At 40.3% G+C, this 22,280-nt stretch overlaps 1 protein-coding gene and 1 long non-coding RNA gene across 7 annotated transcripts in view; one reads left to right on the top strand and one right to left on the bottom strand.

The window, feature by feature from the left end:
* Positions 1–22,280, bottom strand: part of Dlgap1 (DLG associated protein 1) — a 501,333-nt gene that overhangs the window by 475,582 nt on the left and 3,471 nt on the right. The window lies entirely within an intron of this gene.
* The window catches only part of LOC129679206 (uncharacterized), an 8,913-nt gene continuing 4,958 nt past the window's right edge, over positions 18,326–22,280 (top strand). For 3 of the 4 annotated variants that reach the window (XR_008720527.1, XR_008720525.1, XR_008720523.1), the window contains exon 1: positions 18,326–18,749. This is a non-coding gene — a long non-coding RNA (uncharacterized LOC129679206). Of the gene's footprint in view, positions 18,750–21,061; positions 21,147–22,280 lie in introns of all 4 variants that reach the window. The other variant, XR_008720524.1, reaches the window with a different exon arrangement.

Below are 22,280 nucleotides of genomic sequence, written 5' to 3'. Positions count from 1 at the left end.
TCTGACAAGCAACAGAAACTGTGTACCCTCAAGCTCATCCAAAGCCATGCACATGCCCACATACGCTTCATAACACAGATGCAGTTATGTACCACAGAAAGTAGATTGGCAGTCTACAGGACCCTTGCAAGAAAAATGAGTACTTTTTCCACAAGGAAAATAGTCACTATTTCATATTTTCCTCTCGGTGTAACAGGAAAATTCCTAATGCTAGAATTAGCATTTGGAATGACTATTAAAGATATGCAGTAATGGCTGAGACCCAAGACTATGGTGCTGACTGGGAAAAGGTAGAATCTGTGCTAGGCGGGGCTAATGGGGCATGTTGTCAGCGGGGGTATAGCTTGGACAGCCAGAGAAGCCTTAGAACCTTCCTTTTTTCCTCCAATTAACTGGTTTTTAGTCGGACAGGTTTGTTCACCAAACTTTCCTGACCACAATGTACCAGATTGTACAGGCAAATAAGCAATGGGGCCAATCAAGCCAAAGCAGAGAGGATCTCTCAGGCTGCAAAAGGCAAATACATTCTCAGGCCTCAATTCAGATCCTGTTGCCCAGTAAATTCAGAGTCTCTTAGTTGCCAACACTCCGTAGAACGAGCCACACACTTTCCTCATCACTCCTACTCTTTCTGCAATGACAGAAACCAGGCAGCTGCAAGGGCCACCTTGCTGTTCCCAAAGGACTGGCTACTGATCCTTCTCTTAAATAAGAAAGATATTAGGATATTAGGCTCTGTTCTTTCTCTCCTCTCCTTTCCTCTCCTCCCCTCCCGTTCCCTCCTTGCTTGTCTCTTTCTTTCTTCCTTCCTTCCTTCCTTCCTTCCTTCCTTCCTTCCTTCCTTCCCCATCCCCCCATATGTTCCTAGCACTTGAGAGGCTGTGGCAAGAGAACTATCAATTTGAGGCCAGTTTGGGCTACATAGCAAAAACATGTCAAAACATTTTAAAAAGTAACACTCAAAACATTCAGAAAAAAAATCATCCTCATGTCCTCATGACTAATGGAAAAATTACCAGACCTGGACTATTCCAGCAATCCAATGAAAGGGTTTATTCAGTCCTTTTATCTGGCCAAATGTTCTTCCCTCTTTTCCTTGAATCTTTTTAATCTAAAAAGTTCACCCTCTCTTTACTTTAGATTTATATTTCTTAACATAGAGACAGAACTCTCCTTGTGTGTGTGACAGCAAATCCTCCAAAACTGTGAGTCAAAACAAATCCTATTCTCTTAATCAGGCACTTAACAAAAACCTAAGGTGTTTGTTATAGCGATGGTAGCTGACAATTACAACTTTCACTAGCAATTATTCAACTTTGTGTAAAAATGTGATGGGGCAAGCATAAGGGTAACAGGGGAAAAGAGGAGCTGGGAAAAGAAAGGTAAAAAAAGGATTTCAACTTCGGAGAAAGGATAGTAAAAGAGTATACTTGAAAGCATCTACTTCATTAGTACATCCATGAAATAAAAATGTTGGTCAACAGCAAGGAATACGTGGGATCATCAACCACTAAGCCAATGAGGCCAGTTTCTCAGAATGAAACACATTATCTAAGAAACACAGCTGACCCTAGTTGTGAGGATCATATATTTGCTTCAAAACAGGAAACTAGGTATTACAATATTATTTATCGCTAATATCTTTTCTGATGTAATAGTGAATTAAAACTTCTGAAAATAAGGGCTGAAACATCAAACTCGATGGAGCGAAACTTAAATCAATCGCACTGAAATCAGGGACAAGACAAGGCTGCCCACTCTCTCCATACCTCTTCAACATAGTACTTGAAGTCCTAGCCAGAGCAATAAGACAACTAAAGGAGATCAAGGGGATACAAATCGGAAAGGAAGAGGTCAAAGTGTCACTATTTGCAGATGATATGATAGTATATATGAGCGACCCCAAGAATTCAACCAGAGAACTCCTCCAGTTGATAAACACCTTCAGCAAAGTGGCAGGATACAAAATCAACTCAAAAAAATCCCTCCTGTATACCAAAGACAAAAGGGTCGAGAAAGAAATTAGGGAAACAACAACCTTCACAATAGCCACTAACCACATAAAGTACCTTGGGGTGACACTAACCAAGCAAGTGAAAGACCTGTTTGAGAAAAACTTCAAGTCTCTGAAGAAAGAAATTGAAGAAGATATCAGAAGATGGAAAGATCTCCCATGCTCATGGATTGGTAGGATTAACATTGTGAAAATGGCCATCCTGCCAAAAGCAATCTACAGATTCAATGCAATTCCCATGAAAATACCAACTCAATTCTTTACAGACCTTGAAAAAAATGATTCTCAGCTTCATATGGAGAAACAAAAAACCCAGAATCTCCAAAACAATCCTGTACAACAACAGATCATCTGGAGGTATCTCCATCCCCGAGCTCAAGCTGTACTACAGAGCAATAGTAATAAAAACTGCATGGTATTGGCATGGTATCTGCATGCATAGAAGCAGAAAGGAGGATCAATGGAACTGCATAGAAGACCCAGAAATAAACCCACACACCTATGAATACTCAATATTTGACAAAGAAGCCAAAACCATTCAATGGAAAAAAGACAGCATCTTCAACAAATGGTGCTGGTCCAACTGGATGTCTACATGCAGAAAAATGAAAATAGATCCATATTTATCACCCTGCACAAAACTAAAGTCCAAGTGGATCAAAGACCTCAACATAAAACCAGATACTCTAAATCTGTTAGAAGAAAAAGTGGGGAACTCATAGGCATAGGAGACAACTTCCTGAACAGAACACCAACAGCACAGGCTCTAAGAGCAACAATCAATAAATGGGACCTCATGAAACTGAAAAGCTTCTGTAAAGCAAAGGACACCATTATCAAAACAAAACGCCTGCCTACAGATTGGTAAAGAATCTTCACTAACCCTTTATCTGACAGAGGACTAATATCCAGTATATACAAAGAATTAAAGACGCTGAAAAGCAGCAAACCAAGTAATCCAATTAAAAAATGGGGAACAGAGCTAAACAGAGAATTCTCAACAGAGGAATATCGAATGGCAGAGAAACACTTAAAGAAATGCTCATCCTCATTAGCCATCAGGGAAATGCAAATCAAAACGACCCTGAGATTTCACCTTACACCCATCAGAATGGCCAAGATGAAAACCTCAAGTGACAACACATGCTGGAGAGGTTGTGGAGAAAGGAGAACCCTCCTCTACTGCTGGTGGGAATGTAAACTGGTACAATCAATTTGGAAATCTATCTGGCGCTTTCTCAGACAATTAAGAATAGTGCTTCCTCAAGACCCAGCCATACCACTGCTAGGTATATACCCAAACTTTGCTCAAGTACACAAAAGGGATACTTGCTCAACCATGTTTATAGAAGCTTTATTTGTAATAGCCAGAACCTGGAAACAACCCAGATGTCCATCAACGGAGGAATGGATACAGAAATTGTGGGTATTTTTACACAATGGAATACTACTCAGCAATCAAAAAGGAGGAAATCATGAAATTTGCAGGCAAATGGTGGGATCTAGAAAAGATCATTCTGAGTGAAATATCTCAGAAGGAGAAAGACAAACACAGTATATACTCACTTATATAGACCTATAAGATATGATAAACATAATGAAATCTATACACTTAAAAAAGTTAAACAAGAGAGCGGACATGGGGTAAGATGATCAACCCTCGTTTAGAAAGACAGATGGGATGTGCATTGAACATATGACAGGAGTCTACTGAAGGCCTCTGAAAGACTCTAACTAGCAGTGTTTTCAAAGCAGATACAAAGACTCATAACCAAACCTTCGGCAGAGTACAGGGAATCATATGAAAGGGGAGTTAGTATGATGGGGAAAGGATAGGAGCTCCACAAGGACCAAATATATCTGGGCACAGGGTCTTTTCTGAGACTGACATTCAACCATATATGGATATAACCTAGAACCTCTGCTCAGATGTAGCCTGTGGTAGCTCAGTAACCAATTGGTTTCCCATAGTAAGGGGAACAAGGACTATTTCTAACAGGAACTCAATGGCTGGCTCTTTGACCTCCTCACCCCCCAAGGGAGGAGCAGTCCTGATAGGCCACAGAGGAGGACTTTGCAGCCAGTCCTGAAGATACCTGATAAAACAGGATCAGATGAATGGGGAGGAGGTCCCCTCTATCAGTGGACTTGGAAAGGGGCACGGTGGAGATGAGGGAGGGAGGGTAGGGTTGGGAGGGAATGAGGGAGCGGGATACAGCTGGGATACAGAGTTAATAAAATGTAACTGATAAGAAAAAAATAAAATTAAAATAAATAAATAAATAAAAAATAAAGAAAGAAAGAAAAAAAAAAGAAAATAAGGGCTGAAAGACAGAAAAAAAAATTAAAGCTACAATCCCAGCTAGCTATGTCATTTGTCTTGACTTATCCAATTAATTTAAACCATCCAGTCACTGTGAAAAGAAAAGTATAGAAAACTCACTTTATATGCCTTAAACTACATAAAAATCCACTCATCTGTCAAGAGAAGTCACTGAATACAACAGTCTACAATAAGGCTGAGGGTTTTAAAAAAAAGCATTTTGAATTTTGATAAGCCTTGTTTTTACTGGAATTCCCGTCCCTTTGTCAGCTACATATTATTTTCCCTCAAAAAGCCACCAAGTTCACTGAGAGTATTCTATGTCACTACAGGCAATGGTCCATTTTCTACAATGCTGATTCTACACATGAGAATATGACTATCTACTTACCATTTACACTCCATTTTCTGTTTTATAAATGCACTACAAGGCTCACATGCTGTTCAAATGAGTAAAGGAAAAACAGCTGGATGGGAACCACCACAGCTAAGGACTGAGTCCTCATAAAGGTAATTGGGTTCTTAAAGGTCAAAGCCGGCATGACGTTCAGGAAATGGTTGCATAATGTTGGCAACGTCCCAAGTTATTTCACAGAACCTCCTGTCGAGGCAGCATCTAGCAAAGTGGAGGGTGAAGCCCAGGCTTGAGGTCAGAGTCAATGATCAAGTTAGAAACAGATGCAAGACCTGGCAATTTGGACCATAGTGACCAGGGTATTTTTTTTTTTCTCTTGGTCTTCATTTTTATTGAACTCATTCCTCTCTTTGGTATACTTTGTTGTGCATTGTTCTTCACTTTGGAAAATCTCTTAACTGACAAAGGTTTATTGGTCCATGACAATAAGAAGATTAACGTCCACTCCAATAATTGACAAATGGTACTTAGAACTCTGTTTTATTTAATTAGTCAGAAAATGTCTACTTCTCCTCCTGCAGTGTATCAAAGCAGATGCTGAGACTCATAACCAAACTTTGGCCAGAGTGCAGGGAATCATATGAAAGAAGGGGGAGTTAGTAAGACCTGGAGAGGATAGGAGCTCCACAAGGACCAAACATATTTGGGCACAGGGGTCTTGTCTGAGACTGATTCTCCAACCAAGGACCATGCATGGATATAACCCAGAACCCCTGCTCAGATGTAGCCCATGGCAGCTCAGTATTCAAGTAGGTACCCTAGTAAGGGGAACAGGGACTATTTCTGACATAAACTCAATGGTTGGCTCTTTGACCTCCTCCCCCCACCCCCGTGGGAGGAGCAGCCTAGCTAGGCCACAGAAGAGGACACTGCAGCCATTCCTGGTGAGACCTGATAAGCTAGGGTCAGATGGAAGGGGAGGAGGACCTCCCCTATCAGTGGACTTAGACAGGGGCAGAGAGGAGATGAGGGAGGGAGGGGAAAATTGGGAGGGAATGAGAGAGGGGGCTACAGCTGGGATATGAGTAAATAAACTTTAATTAATATAAAAATAAAAATTTAATAAAGAAAGTTCTTTGAGGACAACAAATAAATAAGACAGACTTTAAAAAGAGGAGAAACAAAGAGATTATTACCAAAAAATGAAAATTACTCAAACTAGTTTTGAGAATATCTATTAATTTACTTAATACTTCACTATTGTTTGCAACATGTGTGCTTAGACCTAGCTGTTTTAATGATCCCAAAAGAATTTAAATGGAATTCAGTTTTGAGAAACACTGCAAGGTAGTTTATTTTTTGTTCTTTCTTGCAGTTTTACCCAAATGCCCACAAATTTCTCACTGAAACATTGTACTCACTATTCTAAAATAAACTCGGGAGAAATTCCTAACACAAACCTACAGAGGGAGCAAGCTTCTTTGGCTTTTGTAGTGGAGGGGGGAAAAAGAAGGCATATGCAGTCAATGACCATCCTTAAGCGCAGGATGGTCCAAAACTAGCTAATTGATCTCTGAAGAAAGGCTACAGAAATGTCACAGCCCAATTACTGCCCATCGCAAGCTGAACAAGAAAATGAGGATGTCCTTTTCTAAGTTCCATAGGAGGAAAAACTATCCGCATGGTATTCATAGTTAAAAGTAGGGGAAAACTGTCAGAGAATTTGAGCTTAAGGGGAACCCATAGCAAGCTTCTGGTTTTCAATCTAAATTAAAGTACTGTTTACACAAGCTTACGAGTGATGTAGTACATGGCTATTTCCTATTTTCCAAATTTTCTGAATGAGCCAGTTTCAGTCACATTGTTGACACATGTACAGCCATGTCACCCTTACTTAGGGACACATATACACAGTACCTGGGCTACAGCTTATTCAACTATATGGAACGGATTACTGTGAACATACAGTGACTTCATTCACTAAGTTGGACAAAGATTCTCAAGAAATATGAATATATTTTAAAATCTCTTGCCATTTCAATACTTTCAGGACACTTGTGTTTGATATATATAGGTATATATATATATTTGTTAAGCAACTAATAAATTAGAAATTAGAAGAGGCAGTGGTGAGCTAGCTAGCCTTAGCCCTTGCCGCTGCGAAGTAAAGAGCAGTACCACTCCCTCCCACCCCTCAGGCACACACAAAACTGAAGTGTGCAGTTAGTACTGTGTTAGCAAAGTCTCAGGGAGGAGCTCCAGGAGACTTACAGCCAAGGACACCAGCTTTGACCTTTAGCAAAGAATCCACAGAGGATACAAAAGGCAGGAAGAAGACCAGAGAATATCTAAAACCTTTAAGGGAATTACTTACCCCCGTTGTCCAGGAGTCAGCCAGGGAAAGGATGATGGGCAGTGGTAGCTATGTATAATTAAAAATTTAAAGTCACTAATATATGTAACGCTAGTGTCTCTAATAGTCGTAACTATATTCTTCTTTATGTTTCCAGAAACATATTATGCTATAACCGGGGCAATTGCAGGCATTTGACTTATTGAAGAAAGAAAAAGTCCTTATTTTTCCCTAGCTAATTAGCTTCAGGATGAAGCATGTATGTTGTATGTGTGTGAACAGTTATTAAATTTTGAGAAGATAGTTAAGCTCTGTGTGTATTTTTTGTACTCATGTCATTCAGACTACTACAATCATGTCAATAAATTTGTGCCACATGGTACGATGTCTAATTTCATGTCAACTTGATACAAGCTAGAGTCACCTGAGAGGAGGGTGACCTAATTGAGAAAGTACCTTTCCATAATATCAGGCTGTAGGCAAGCATATAGTGCCTTTTCTCACTCATTTATCTGGAGAGACCAGTCAATTGTGGCTGGGGACATCCCTGGTCTGGTGGTCCTGGGTTCTAAAAGACAGCGGCTGAGCAAGCAGTATGAAGCAAGCCACTAAGCTGCACCCCTCCACGGCCTCTGCATCAGCTCCTGCCTCCAGGTTTCTGCCCTGTTTGAGTTCCTTCCTTGACTTCCTTCAATGATGAACCATGATGATGAGCCATAAGCCAAACAAATTCTTTCCTCCTGAAGTTGCTTTGGTCACGGTGGTGCATCACAGCAACAGTAACCTAACTAGGACAGAAATTGGTAGAAGGAGTTGGGTATTGCTGTTACAGACCTGTCCATGTTGTGTTTGGGAGGATGGCAGGACTTTGGGCTAGAAAAGCCATTGAGTGTTAAAAGCTCAGTGTTCTGTTAGTTAGGAGCTTGGAAGATAAACATGTTGACAGCAGTACAGAGAGATGACAGGGTCCTGGCATGTGAAGCTTCAGAGAGAAGTTCAGAGATTCTACCAGGGTCATTTGTTATTTTGAATTAAGATTCTGTGGTTCTGAACAGCTGGAGGTGAAGACCCAACTGTGATTAACAGGAAGTCAGAATCGTTGAAGTGAAAACTATGCATTACTGGGACAGTTGACACTGTTCAGCTGGAGCTGAGAAATTCCTGGTGATTAAGAAGAGACCAGTATCATTAAGGTACAATCTTCTGGGAAGTGTCTCCTCAGAGTCAGCACACAGAAGGTATATTCCAAAGGCAACCAAGGCTGCGCCTCTTGAAGGCAGCTGAACTTCACAGTGTAAGAGTCACCCAGGTGATACTAGTTTTGAAGGCATGGAAGGGTGTAGCTCAAGCTGGCCTTGAACTTGAATCCTCCTGCCTCTTCCTTTTCCAGAAAATCCTACCTGCATGTGCCACAACTAACAGAGCAGCTGAGGCTTGGTACTCTGAGAGGCTAGGAGAGGCCATTGGTGAAGGCACAGCCTCAGTAGCAGTTGAAGGCCAAGGATTGAAGTGGTCATGCAGAGAAGCTGAGCTTGGCATCAGGAAGAGGGCCCAGGAGAGTCTACTGGTAAAAGTGCAGCTCAGTTGCAGAAGACCCCAGCATTTTGGAGATGCCAGTACCTTGGGATGAGAACCACGAACAGCAGCAGTGGTAGAGCGGAACCAGCCTGAGCTTAGAAGACAAGATGTGTGTGCTGCGGAGGACGGAGCCGGAGACATGATCCGAGTTCCTTGGAGGAGCCCAGAAGACAATGAGTGAATCCCAGACATTAGACTTTGAGTTATTTACACTGTATGAGTTTGGTTTTCCTTGGACAAATTGATACTGTGCTCTTGTTCTTGACTTGGTTCTTCCCTCTTGAAATAAAGCATTTATTTCTGATTTTAAAGGAGCCCACAGCTGAGAGACTTTAAACTTAAAACAAACAAACAAACAAAGAAATTCTGGAGTTTCACAGAGACTATGGAATTTGAAGGAGAACACATATTTTTAGATACAACTTTTAAACTGTTTGAATTTGTAAGGCTGTGAGAAGTTTTAAGTTTACAAAAATGTCTTATATTGTGATGTCTTGATTAATGTGTGATCTTGGGGAAGAACAAAAAAGGAATGGTTGAGGTTTAACAGTGATGTGTTTGCGTGTCAAGCTGATGAGGGGTCCTCTTCCTCTAAATGGGCTGCCTTGTCTAGCAAGAATAGATGTTCTTAGTCCAACTACAACCTGATTGCCAAGGTGGGTTGATATCCATGGAGGCCTCCCCTTTTCTGAGGAGAAAGGGAGGATGGAGCACAGGGGAGAAAGGAGAGTGAAGGACTGGGAAAAGAGAGAGGGGAAGCTGTGATCAGGATGTAAAGTAAATTTTTAATAAAAAAAAAAAAAAAGGAAAAAATTGGCTGTAAGCAAGCTGGCTACTTGTTTCAATTTGGGGCATTTTCTTAATCAGTGATTGATATGAGAGGGCCCAGCTGATTGCGGGTGGGGTCACCTCAGTATGGTAGTCCTGGGGCTATAAGAAAACAGACTGAGCAAGCTATGAAGAGCCAGCCAGTGAGCTGCACCCTTCCATGACCTGCGCATCAGTTCCTGACTCCAGGTTCCTGCCCTGTTTGCATTTCTGTTCCGACTTCCTCTGAGGATGAACTGGCATAATGAAGCAATAGCCAAATAAACCTTTAGTCATGGTGTTGCTTCAGAGCAACAGTGACCCCAGGTAGGACACACAGCAAATGTGTTAAGGATAAAGGAGATAAAGGCAGAACATTTTAGAGTACAGATTGACAGACATTTTCTCAAGGTGTCAGATAACAGTGATTTAGTCTCTCTTGACAGTGCTCTGCTCCTTGCGACCACCTCATTTGGCTTTTTCAGATAAAACACAGGGTCACAGATACTATGTTACGCCTGATGTTGGAATCCCTGCTCACTGTTCACACAGTATTCAGTATTGTGATTCAGTAACACAATAGAGCAACACAACACAACACAACACCCCAAAACCAAACAGGACACAAGAGAGCACATGTGTCAGTGCCCTATAAAAACTTTATCTTCAGCAATAAGAGCAAAGCTAGATGGGAATAACATTTGCTGACTTCTGCATTAGAAGAACAGAAGTCAGCACAAAATAACGTCTAAATTAAAAATTCTGGTAATAATATAAATCAGAGCCTTAAAATGTAGGTATGAAAAGAAAGAGTATATTGACTTCTCTAGGACTTCACTGGCTGGCTATCCTAATACTATACTAGCCATAGGCTAGCCATAGGCTCATTGCAATATGGCATTGTAAAAAAGAAAAAAAAAAACAAAAACAAAAACAAACAAACAAACAACAACAACAAAAAAACCCCATGACTATTTCTATTGATGTTACGCAAAGGTTAGAGGAATATTTATCAAAGATTTTATCTTTAAAATGCTGTGTGAAGGTTTCTGGTAGGAGGTAGCAAATTGGCACAGATAATCCAAAATTCTGATCCAAATCTGAAATTCTAAGACTCCAAAATTTAAACTACAACACAGTGAACGATAATTTTTTGTCTTTTTTTTTCCAGTTTACCATTTTTGCAGATTCTAGAATGCTGATTCCTGAAACCTGGCAGCTCAGACAATAACTGACTATTTCCCAAGCACTTTGCAATTACTTTCTTTTAATTGAGGATGAATTGGTACAGCATGTAAAATCTGAACACTAAAAATGGATGCTTCAGGCAATGAAATTTAGAAAATTGAAATGACTCAACTGCCACTCAGACATTGCTTTCGTACGTCAGCCAATGGATATCTTGATTGAGCACTCACACAGCACAATCACTAAGTTCACATTCACTGACAACCTATTAGGTCCAAAAAGCATGCCTGGCATACAGCAGAGTGTATGCTGCCCGTTTATTCATTGAGTATCTGAACAGAAACTCTAAGCTATGGTGTTTGCCCTTCTGAATGGCGATTAAGCACCTTTCCTAGACACTGGAAGCAGGAGAAGACAGGGAATAGGACAGGAGCCTTCCACAGAAGGCCTCTGAAAGACTACCTGGCAGGGTATTGAAGCAGATCTGAGACTCACAGCTGAAGTTTGAGCAGAATGCAGGGAATCTTATGGAAGAAGGACAAGATAGAAAGACCTGGAGGGGACAAGAGCTCCACAAGGAGACTAACAGACAAGAGACAAGAGCTCTACAGACTAACAGACAAGAGCTCCACAAGGAGACTAACTAACCAAAAATTCTGGGCCCCTGCAGAGACCGATGCTCCAACCAAGGACCACGCATGGAGAGGTCTTAGAATCCCTGTTCAGATGTAGCCCATAGGCAGCTCAGTTTCCATGTGGGTTCCCTAATAAGGGGATCCTGGACTGTCTCTGACATGGACTCAGTGGCTCACTCTTTGATTACTACTCCTGGGGGGTCACCCTTGCCAGTCACAGAAAAAGAAGATGCAGCCAGTCCTGATGAGACCTGATAGGCTAGGGTCAGATAGAAGGGGAGGAGGACTTCCCCAACAGTGGATTAGGCTGGGGTGCATAGTGGGAAAAGAGGAAGGGAGGGTGGGACTGGATGGAGATGAGGGAGGGGATACAGCCGAGATACAAAGCGAATAAACGAAATAATAATAAATCAATAAAAAAAGAGAGAAAATGACAAAAAAAGAAAAAAGAAATTCTCTAAGCTATGGTGCCTGGGTCCAAAATTTAGTCTCCTATTTACCAGCTGTGTAAACTTGGGGAGAAATTACTAAAACTTTCTGTGTCTTCCTTGCGAATTGGTAAAATGAGAATATAAAAAAAGCACTCAGTTAATTATTAAAAGAATAAAATTATATGCTACTAATAAAGCACTCTGTCTCTTTCATGGTCAAATTTCAAGAAAGGTAATGTTGTTAACATTATTTTAATTTGCACCTCCTCTTTACTACGCAGGTATGAAATAGAAATATCACACGTTTCTAGGGCACAAATGGTTCTCCACCAAGGCATAGCATCCTACTGATTACTACATAAGGCAGAACTCACCTAACATTCTAACAGAAGGCATCTTTCCTCAAAATGGAAAAGGAAACGATGTAAAATGAAAACATTTGGATAAGTAAAGCAAGTAGCTTTATCTGTTCTGGAAATACTCATGTGATGGTGACGAACCTTTGAATAGTGTTACTTCTTGGGAGCTTTAACTTGTTTTGATAAGAGGCTTAAACAGATGTAGTAATCAATGCTTGTATTACAGGTATTATTGAACATTTACTATGTGAATTACATACTCATCGTTCACTTACTGGATCCCAAGCTTTGATGAACTGAAGGTGCTTCAGGAATCTTAGACAGGAAACTCTCATGGCAGCTATGAGCTTTACTTCCCTCATCCGACCTGTGTGCGGGATACCCCAACAGTTCCTGGGAGCCAGGGGACAGTCACTGCGTGATGCTTAGCTACATAACCTCAACTACAAGCTGAGTGTTGGATAGAGGCCCTTGAATAGAGGTCATAAGCCTAGGAAATGGTTTCCTCAGGCAGCTGGCCATACAGAACTGACTTGGCAGAGCACGCAAACTAGATATAGTCAGTAACATGCCTCATGGAGAGGGCAGCTCCTCTCACTAGAGTGAGGGAACCTGACATGCTCGTAAGAGTGACACAGACATTGCTTCCATGCAGAAGGTGCCAAGATCTCTGCAGACCCAACTTGCAAGAAACACTCACCATCTGCCCATCAGAACTACTTAGGACCATGGCCTCTAACCACATGTATCCCTTGTTGGGTCATTAAAATTCTTGAGTCAGTGTTTGCCTATCAAGGACAATTCACAATCAGTTAAAATCTGTCCAGGCTTATCTCTTGGAGTCTGGCCATCATTTTCTTCTACTCAGACAGAGAGTCTTATGACATAATGTTACTGGCTTGGGCTTTGGCACTAAACTTTCCTCCTTGGGTTATATTTTCTAAAACTCTCTCAGTAGCATTTTTTTCTTTTTACATATATAAAACAGGAATGATCATAGCACCTACTGTTTGAAGTTGTGGTAAAAACAAAAGGAAGTTAAAACTCTTAGCATGGTGTCTGGCACATCGAATTAGACAATACATCATCCCACTGCTGGGCTTACATATTGCAGATATAATTATATTGAGTAGATATCTGTATTGTCATGTTCATTGCAGCTCTATTCATAATAGCCAAGAGATAAAAGCAATGCCAGTGTCTCTCAAATGATGGATAAACAAAGAAAATGTTGTATTTGCACTCAAAGGAATATTATTCATTCATTAAAAAAAACATTAAACCATGTTATTTGTGACAACTGGATAGAACTAGAGAGCATTCTGTTAAGTGAGAAAAAAGGCACAAGAGAAGACCCACATGACATCTCCAATATACGAAATGTAACGAGGTTGATCTCGGGGAAGTTGAGAATAAATGGTGGTTTCCATAGCTGCAAAGAGGCGAAGAGTCAGGGGAAAAGGTTGACCAACAGGCACTAAATTACAACCAGATGGAAGCAAAAAGCTCCAGGGTATCACTGCACAGAACAATGATGACAGATAATGATCACAGGCTGTACAACTCAAAAAGCTAGAAAGACTTAAAAATAATTTTACCACATACATGACAGATAACTGATTTAAAGATTATCTAGTATATATATATATATATATATATGTGATATATATATATACACGCACACACTATATATATGTGATATATATATATATATATATATATATATATATCACAGTTTGCATGTGACCTCAGAAGTATGTTCAACTTCTGTTTTTGTGTATTAGTTAAAATTAAAACAATGCATTTGCAATGATATTTGGGAGAGGTTAATACAAAAACAGCTTGCAAAACAAAACTGTGATGAGAGGCTCACATGAGGTCCAGACATTGGTAAGGGTATTAATGAAGTGGCTCAAGCGTGAGGAAGGGAGCTGGTGGGAGGGAGGGAATCTGAGAGAACCAGAAAACATAAGCAAAATCTAGTGAGGGGTCATAGAAGAAGGTGGGACTAAAATAAAGGGCAAGTCCCAAGATTCTGACATTGAAACAACAATGGTTCTTCAAAAAGTCAGATCAGGAAGTTGGGGTGAATGAGCTTTGCAATTTACAATTATACAGACTTAGAAGACAGATGCCACAATTGAAAGAATTTTCTAAGCTTAAAATCAGAATAAGTTCATATTAATTAAATTTCCTACTCTGAGGAGTGGGGTATAGCTCAGAGACATTATCCATACCCTGAACATTCAAGGTTCTAGGTTCAATCTTTAGCACCACAGCAATAAAATAAAATGAAATATGAAATAAAATAAAATAAAATAAAATAAAATCCTCATTTGGATCTCAAAATTTTCTGTCTTAGTCTGAATTCCAAAAAATTCTCCATCCTTAAACATCTCAGTACCCAGGCCCTGCCCCTGGCATCCATCTTCTCCTATCACCTACAGGATGGTCCTTCCCAGAGCCCAGGATCTAACCCCCTGTCCCTTTTGGCAGTATGTCTCGTGGGGTGATGGGCTGAGGTAAGCATCACCTCCCTCTTCATATCCTATTCGGCCCCAGGACTTCAGTATTCTTGCCTAAAAGCGTCTTCTTCCATATTACAATTATAAAAGCATTTCCATAGCTAATGCGGGATGGAAACAACCTAATGTCCTTCAACTGCCAAATGGATAATGACACTGTGGTCACACACACAGCTGAATACTATTCAGCTGTGAAGAAAAAAAATAAAGAAATAGAATGAAGTTTGGAGGTAAATGGGTGGAACTAGAAAAGATTACACTGAAAAGGGAAGTTGGTCAATACAGAAGGAAAGGGAGGAGGTAGGGGAAAACAGCACTAAGGATGTTTGAAAAGGCCATAAGAAAACATATTATTTCTCATTTACCTAAAATTACATATAATACATTTTAAGTATACATACATATGTATAGTTTAAATTGAGTTATGCCATTTGAGTTGATAATACTCCTTCCCAAGGGCCACAGACTAGCTAACAAAAACCCCAGTACCAAGCAGGAGAAATCACCTTTTCGGTTGTTGATCTGGGCAGTCTGAGAGGCTCCTCAAATAATATACACTATTGCTTTTGTCCTCATTTTCCTCCCGGAAGTTGAGGTTAAGTCCCTATTGCTGAAGACACCATGTACTTCATACTCAGGACTTGGAGGATGTGAGTTATCAAAGAGCTACCTTTCATCATTCAGACGGGTTCTATGCAAGCAACAAAGAACAACCAATAGTTGTACTATGATGTCTAGGAACCACAACAATGACCAGCATGGTAAAATATCAAAAGGTGCAATAGCAGTACCCATATATTGGCTGTAAACAACAACTATGTAATTGGACTTAAGACCCATCATCAGGAAAATATCATGACTAAAACTGGAAACCTAGCAAACTGCGCAAGACTTGTGAGGTCATGGATCTTAGAGGAAAACCAACTGCCACCACTTTACGAGACCAGGACAATCCCTAAATGGAATTCTGAACGCTTATCCTTAAGGTCATAGAAGAGTGTATATCCTACTCTTTTGTTTTCCTCTTACTCTTTATCAAAGAAGCTTCTATTTGCAGAAGATGGCCCCCATTACAGAAAACCACAACTGTTCAAAAAGCAAAGAACAACTGCCAACAAGTGTCCAGCCATTATACCTAAGGCTCAGGGAACATTGCAGAAGAGGATGTGACAAGACTGTACGACCAGGAAGTCAGCTATGAGATTTTGTCTTCTAGAGATGTCAGAGAAGCTACACCCATGATACCTCAACAGTAGGGCTGCCTGAACAAGATCTGAACAAGCACATCATCAACAGATATGCTATTGTGGAAGGAGGAAATCTCATGGCATCCTCAACTGGACAAAGAATTTCAGACAACCAAGGGCAGCTGAGAGAGGAAGGATGAGCCTCTGACTGATTAACAGTAACAATTAAAGCAAAAAGGCCACTGATTGAGAAGGAGTGAGTGAGGGGGCATGGAAAAGGTAGTAGGGAGAAAATGAAAAGAGAAAAATGACATGATAACATTTTCATTAAATGTGGAGAAAGGGGAACCCTCCTCCATTGCTGGTGGGAATGTAAACTTGTACAACCACTTTGGAAATCAATCTGGTGCTTGCTCAGACAATTAGGAATAGTGCTACCTCAAGATCCAGCTATAGCTCTCCCTAGGCATATATCCAAAAGATGCTCAAGTATACAACAAGGACATTTGCTCAGCCATGTTTGTAGCAGCTTTATTTCTAATAGCCAGAACCTGGAAACAACCCAGATGTCCCACAACAGAGGAATGAATACAGAAATTGTGGTACATCTACACAATGGAATATTACTCAGCAATTAAAAACAAGGAAATCATGAAATTTGCAGGCATGTGGTGGGAACTGGAAATGATCATCCTGAGTAAGGTATCCCAGGAGCAGAAAGACACACAGGGTATATACTCACTCATAAGTGGATATTAGACATATAATATAGGATAAACATACTAAAATCTGTACACCTAATGAAACTAATCTTGGTTTTCATATTCATCACCTGATAAAGTTCCCTCTGCATCCTTCAGGGGACAAATACTGAACATAACTTTCATCCTAGTTTAGTACAGAAACAATCACTGCAAAGGATCTCTGCTTTAGCTTCAAAAGAAGTTCATATTTTAATAAAAACAAGCACATTGAGGTTAAAAAAAAGAAACTAATCAAAAAGGACTCTGGCTAAGATGCTCAATCTTCATTCAGAAAGGCAAAGAGGATGTACATCAGAAGAGGGAGAAAACACTGAACAGTTCAGGAGCCTACCACATAGGGCCTTTGAAAGAATCTAACCTGTAGGGCATCAAAGCAGACGCTGAGACTTATAGCCAAACTTTGGGCAGAGCTCAGGGAATCTTATGAAAGAAATTGGTAAGACCTGGAGAAGACAGGAGCTCCACAAGGAGATCAACCGAACCAAAAAATCTGGGCACAGGGGTCTTTTCTGAGATTGATACTCCAACCAAGGACCATTCATGGAGATAACCTAGCACCCCAGTGCAGATGTACCCATGACAGCTCAGTGTCCAAATAGGTTCCCTAGTAAGGGGAAGAGGAACTGCCTTTGACAGGAACTGATTGGCCTGCTCTTTGATCACCTCTCTCTAAGGGGGGAGCAGCCTTACTGGGCCACGGAGGAAGACAATGCAGCCACTCCTGATGAAACCTGATAGACTAGGATCAGAAGGAAGAGGAGGAAGACCACCCTTATCAGTGGACTTGGGGAAGGGCATTGGTGGAGAAGTAGAAGGGAGGGTGGGATTGGGAAGGGAGGAGGGAGGGAGCCATAGGTGGGAAACAAGGTGAATAAACTGTAATTAATAAAAAATATAAATGAAAAAAGAAAAAGAAAAAAAAAACATTTCCATGGCTGGAAACAGGTTGGAGTGAAAAAATAATGATAATTTTACATATTTAAAAAGAAGCAGTAACTTCAAAGTTCAGAAAGGATACATTTTAAAAACTTTTCATACCCATGTAAATGTTAGTTACTGGTTTCTTAACAGAATATTTGAAACCTTTCTCAAATCGCTGATGAAATACTTTCTTATGTATAACATTTAGAGGTTGTTGATTCCCCAAAGGATCGTTAAGTGAACGCCTAATTAAGCCCCACTATACATTTCAGGTCAAAGCACTTGGGGTTCTTATTAAGATCCAGGAAGTCTGCGTAGGAAAGGGGCCTGGCCAGGGTAAAGTTAGGTCCCGGGTGACCTAACTAAAAGGAAGACATTGCTGAAACATGTCTAACACTGGCAATAGCCTGTACCTATCAGTACACATGACACCTCTGTGGAGAGCGAAGCACTCCAGCCCTTAAATAAGAAATCTTCCACATGTCTGTATAGTCTCAGCAGCACCACTAACGTCACTACCAGCCTGCAGAAGCAAACCCACAACTGTACATGGACATTAAATCACGCAGCCAGAAATCGCATTAGGAAACATCACCGAAGCACGACACTCTCCAAACTTTCTCAGCTCTCACCCTGCGTCCCCGTTTGCTTTCTATTCCTGTGACAAGCGCCACAACCAAAAGCAAGTCAGGGAGAGTCGCGCTTATTTTAGCTTCCGGGTTAGAGTCCATCGTCAAGGAAAGCCAAGGCAGAGGTCGAGCGAGGCAGGGACTGAAGCAGAGACCATGAAGGAAGGCTGTTTACTGTTTGTTTACTGGCTTGTTTCCCCTGTTCCTGCTCAGCCAAATTTCTTACAAAATCCAGGACTGCTTGCTTGGGCTTGGTTCTCCCATATTAATCATTAGTTAGAGGCCAGCCTTATGTACATAGGGAGTTCCTGATAGTTAGGGCCACATAGAAAATGTCTCAATAAAACGTCCCCAATATTTGAAATGTCAGAGAGATGGACCTCGTGGATCCTAGAGTTTTGTCAAACTTATATGTTATTTGATTTTCAGTTCCCAGATTGCACTAGAAGGATGAGAGATGCCAGTGCTAAAGTTAGGTATTTAGCATAGTACCAGCATTTCCCCAAATTTAGCTTTTAATGAACATGGTCTGTTGGGCGAAAATCCCTAGCATATGTGAAGGATACACAGAGATGAAACAAACTCAGCCAGCGGTTTTGTTTGTTTGTTTTTTTCCTCATTATTGTTGGCAAGCTGTATCCGTTGAATGCAATAAACCTGATTCCCGTGAATTCTCACAGGTAAGCAAAGACCTACAAGCAGTGAACTGCAATGAAGTTCATTATGGTTTATTTAAAAACAAATTATCTGGTTATGTAGTATATTGCTTTTATAGATCATGAATAATTGGTGTAGCGAAAAAGCTGCTCTACTGGGAAATACTGGGTTGTTTAAATAAACAATATCATAACTCACGCCATTCACTAAACCTGTTATATCCTTCTATGATCTGTCTCTCTCGCTCTGTTTATCTGTCATCTATTTATCTGTGAATCACCTATATTTATCCCTATCAACTACCCTTCTATTTGCTGTCTATCTATAATCTATCTTTATCCCATAAACCTTCAGACACCCCCATCAGCAGGATTTTCACCTTGATGGTGACATTTGTGAGACCTGACCAGCACAGCACACGGTATCTCACTGTTAGATTTCAGTTTCTTACAATTATCTGAATGAATCAAGCTTTCCAGAGGGCATAGCTTCTAAATTATTTCTGCCATAAAAGGGACAGATGACTAAACAGGAAGAATTAACTCCAGACATTCACTTACAGCAAATTTATAGGACACTGAAATCGAAAAAAAAAAAAAAAAAACAGAAAAGAATGAAATCCTATGTTGAGGTTGAAATATTACACCAAAGCTACATTGATTGTCTATTAAGTATGCAACTCTGAATTTCTGATGATGAAGTATTGGGGTTAACCAGTGTCAGAGAGACAATTCAACCTCAAGAACATCTGAAAAACAGAAACATGTTCAACGTGAACATGATTCTTGTAGCAAATGAATCTTCTATCGACCAAAATTTGATTTCTTTTGCCTCTGGAGATGAAGCTGCACCTGGCAAATTGGCTGTGAAAATGAACTTTTTATTTTGAGAAATGAAAAAGAAACAACTTTGCATATACTGTAATCATATCTAAATTCTAAGCATACGGACATTTTTTTAGGACAATTCTCTGTGGTTTGTAAAACCTCTAGGTTGGGTTTGTGGAATCCAAAGTTGTGGTTAGATTACAAGTGAGGATACAGGATGACATTTGCAGACTTTTTACTCAAAGATCAAGGAGTCTTTTTTTTTTTGTTTGTTTGTTTGTTTGTTTGGTGAATGGATGGAAGGGAACATTGGGTCTCTTTAGGTAGCCCTGTTTGGTCTGGAACTTGCTATATATCCCTGGCTGATCCTTCTGTTTTGGCCTCTCAAGCATTGAGATAGTCTATGTATACATCATGTCCCAAGGAAGGAATGACTGTTGAGGTAAAGGGCATGGCTTTCTGTCTATACTCGCTAGTAGGGGGAATCGTCAGAGACATCCAATCCAGATTAAAATGCACAAGGAATTCTTCCATTAGCTGTTCAAGACTCACTTGACTAAATTTTGGATACATTTTCTAAAGTGTGCTCCTCTTTTAAAGTCTCAAGCAAAGATTTCCTTAGCCTGTTGGAAGAGAAGGAAATGTTTACTTACTTTTGAAATCTTAGTTTGGGTTTAGTGAGCTTGAGCTCTGAGCAGGCTGTTAGAGCTTTAACCACATTCTAGATTTTTTTTTTGTGCATTATCTCTTGTTTTCAAGACAGCCTTACAAGTGACAGTCATAATCCCAATTATAAGAGTAATAATAAAATACAAAACTCATTTTACAGATAGAGATACTTAAGTATGTAATGTGGTTTGGAATATTTTCTAAGGGCAGCCCTGAAATAAGGGAAAATCTGAGTGTTGAAATAAGATATTTCTCAGTCTTAAACCCTGCCTTTAAACATCTCCTTCAAACTGTGTGCAGTCAATAGATTGACCCTTTCATACTTCTGAAGCTAGTGTTAGGTAACACTGCATGAACTATGTACCCTTAGATTGAAGTTGGTCACTGGAATGAATCTCAGGGTTTTTGACCTAAGCAGCTTTCCCACCTCTCTTTTCTCCCCTTTTCTAAAAAAAATATTTATTTTTATTTTATGTGTTTTGCTGGCATGCATTTCTATGTACCCCATGTACATGCCTAGTGCCCACAGTGACCAGGTGAGGGCACTGGATCCCTGGGAACTGGAGTTACAGGTGGTTGTGAGCTGACATGTGGGTGATGGGAACCAAACAGCAAGTGCCTTGGAAGAGAAACCAAGGTGCTTCTCTTTTAATCACTGTGCTATCTCTGTAGCCCTGTCCTCTTCTCTCTTAAAGTCAAGTGTGTGTGTGTGTGTGTGTGTGTGTGTGTGTGTCTGTCTTTCTCTGTCTTCCCCTGTTCCCTCTCTGTGTATACATAGTTGGGCACCCATGAGGAGCTTCCCAGAATTCTCCTATCTCTGCCTCTCATCTCACCATTAGGAGTGCTGGGATTATAGACATGGGTTACCGGGTACAGCTTCATATTGGCTGTGAGAATTTGAACTCTGCTCTTCACATTGGTGTGGTGAGTATTTTAGCCACTGAGGTATCCCCCCAACACCAACTGCTTCTTTCTCTAACTGAGGTAGGAAGTCTAGGACTCAGCCAAGTAAATACATCCATGGAAAAACAAAGCTGAAGCTAGCATTTTTTGCTTTAATTAATATTTAAGCTTTCACCTGAAGCATGCTATGAAATAAAATGAAATTATTAATTTTTCTACTACTGAGTTATGATATATATTTTTAAAGATAAATTTTCATGTTCATCATCTTCTATGGTTAATTATGGTAATACACAATTGTAAGCATTTTCATGGATGTATTTTAAGTTTAGTACACAACAAAAATACACAGGAACAAAATATATGGGACTTTTGTCTTAAAGCATACAGAAGAAAGTTCATACTGAGCTTTGAGCCTACTTTCTGGAATAAATTGAAGAATAGGCAGAAAATGGACAGTTGGGAAAGTTATTTAGCAAGAAAAGTTGGATAAGTTTGCCAATCCAATCATGGTCTGAAAAATGCAGATAAAGATGTGGAGAGAAAACATGCAACATTGATCATGAACACATTCCAATGCAGGAATCATGACGTGCTTTTGTCCTTGGAGTGAATGAGCATTTGGACCAACCTGCTGCTGCAAAATCTAAACTCAAGGGAGACAGTTTCACAAGGGAAATTATTAAACTGAGGTGATTTCCCGGTTTCACACACCCAGTGGCTCTTTCATAAAGTAAAATGTACTTTTGTTAGTTTTGATAAAATGACATTTCTATCATTGTAGTGAATCAGATAGCAAGCTGTCTTCCATGGAGGGCTGTGCTTATCAAGAGCACAGAGATGCCCAGGGTTACCCAGAAGCCCTGGGCAGGGTTAGTCCTCTATTAAGACACCTTCTATGTTGAGTGTCATTTATAAGGAAGACTCCCTACAAAGGAAATCTTGTCACTCTTTACACATATTCCACAGAGATTTCTTTGTATGAAGTCACTTGTTGAACACACCCACCCATCCATCCATCCACCCATCCACCCACCCATCCACCCATCTACTCATCCACCCACCCACCCACCCATCCACCCATCTACCCACCCATCCACCCATCCATCCATCCACCCACCCATCCATCCATCCACCCATCCACCCATCCACCCA

This window comes from Psammomys obesus, unplaced genomic scaffold (assembly GCF_907164565.1).
Source record: "Psammomys obesus unplaced genomic scaffold, mPsaObe1.curated_primary_1811, whole genome shotgun sequence".
Classification (NCBI taxonomy): domain Eukaryota; kingdom Metazoa; phylum Chordata; class Mammalia; order Rodentia; family Muridae; genus Psammomys; species Psammomys obesus.
The sequence above is the reverse complement of the archived record's forward strand: the minus strand, read 5'-3'. Positions and strand labels throughout refer to the sequence as shown.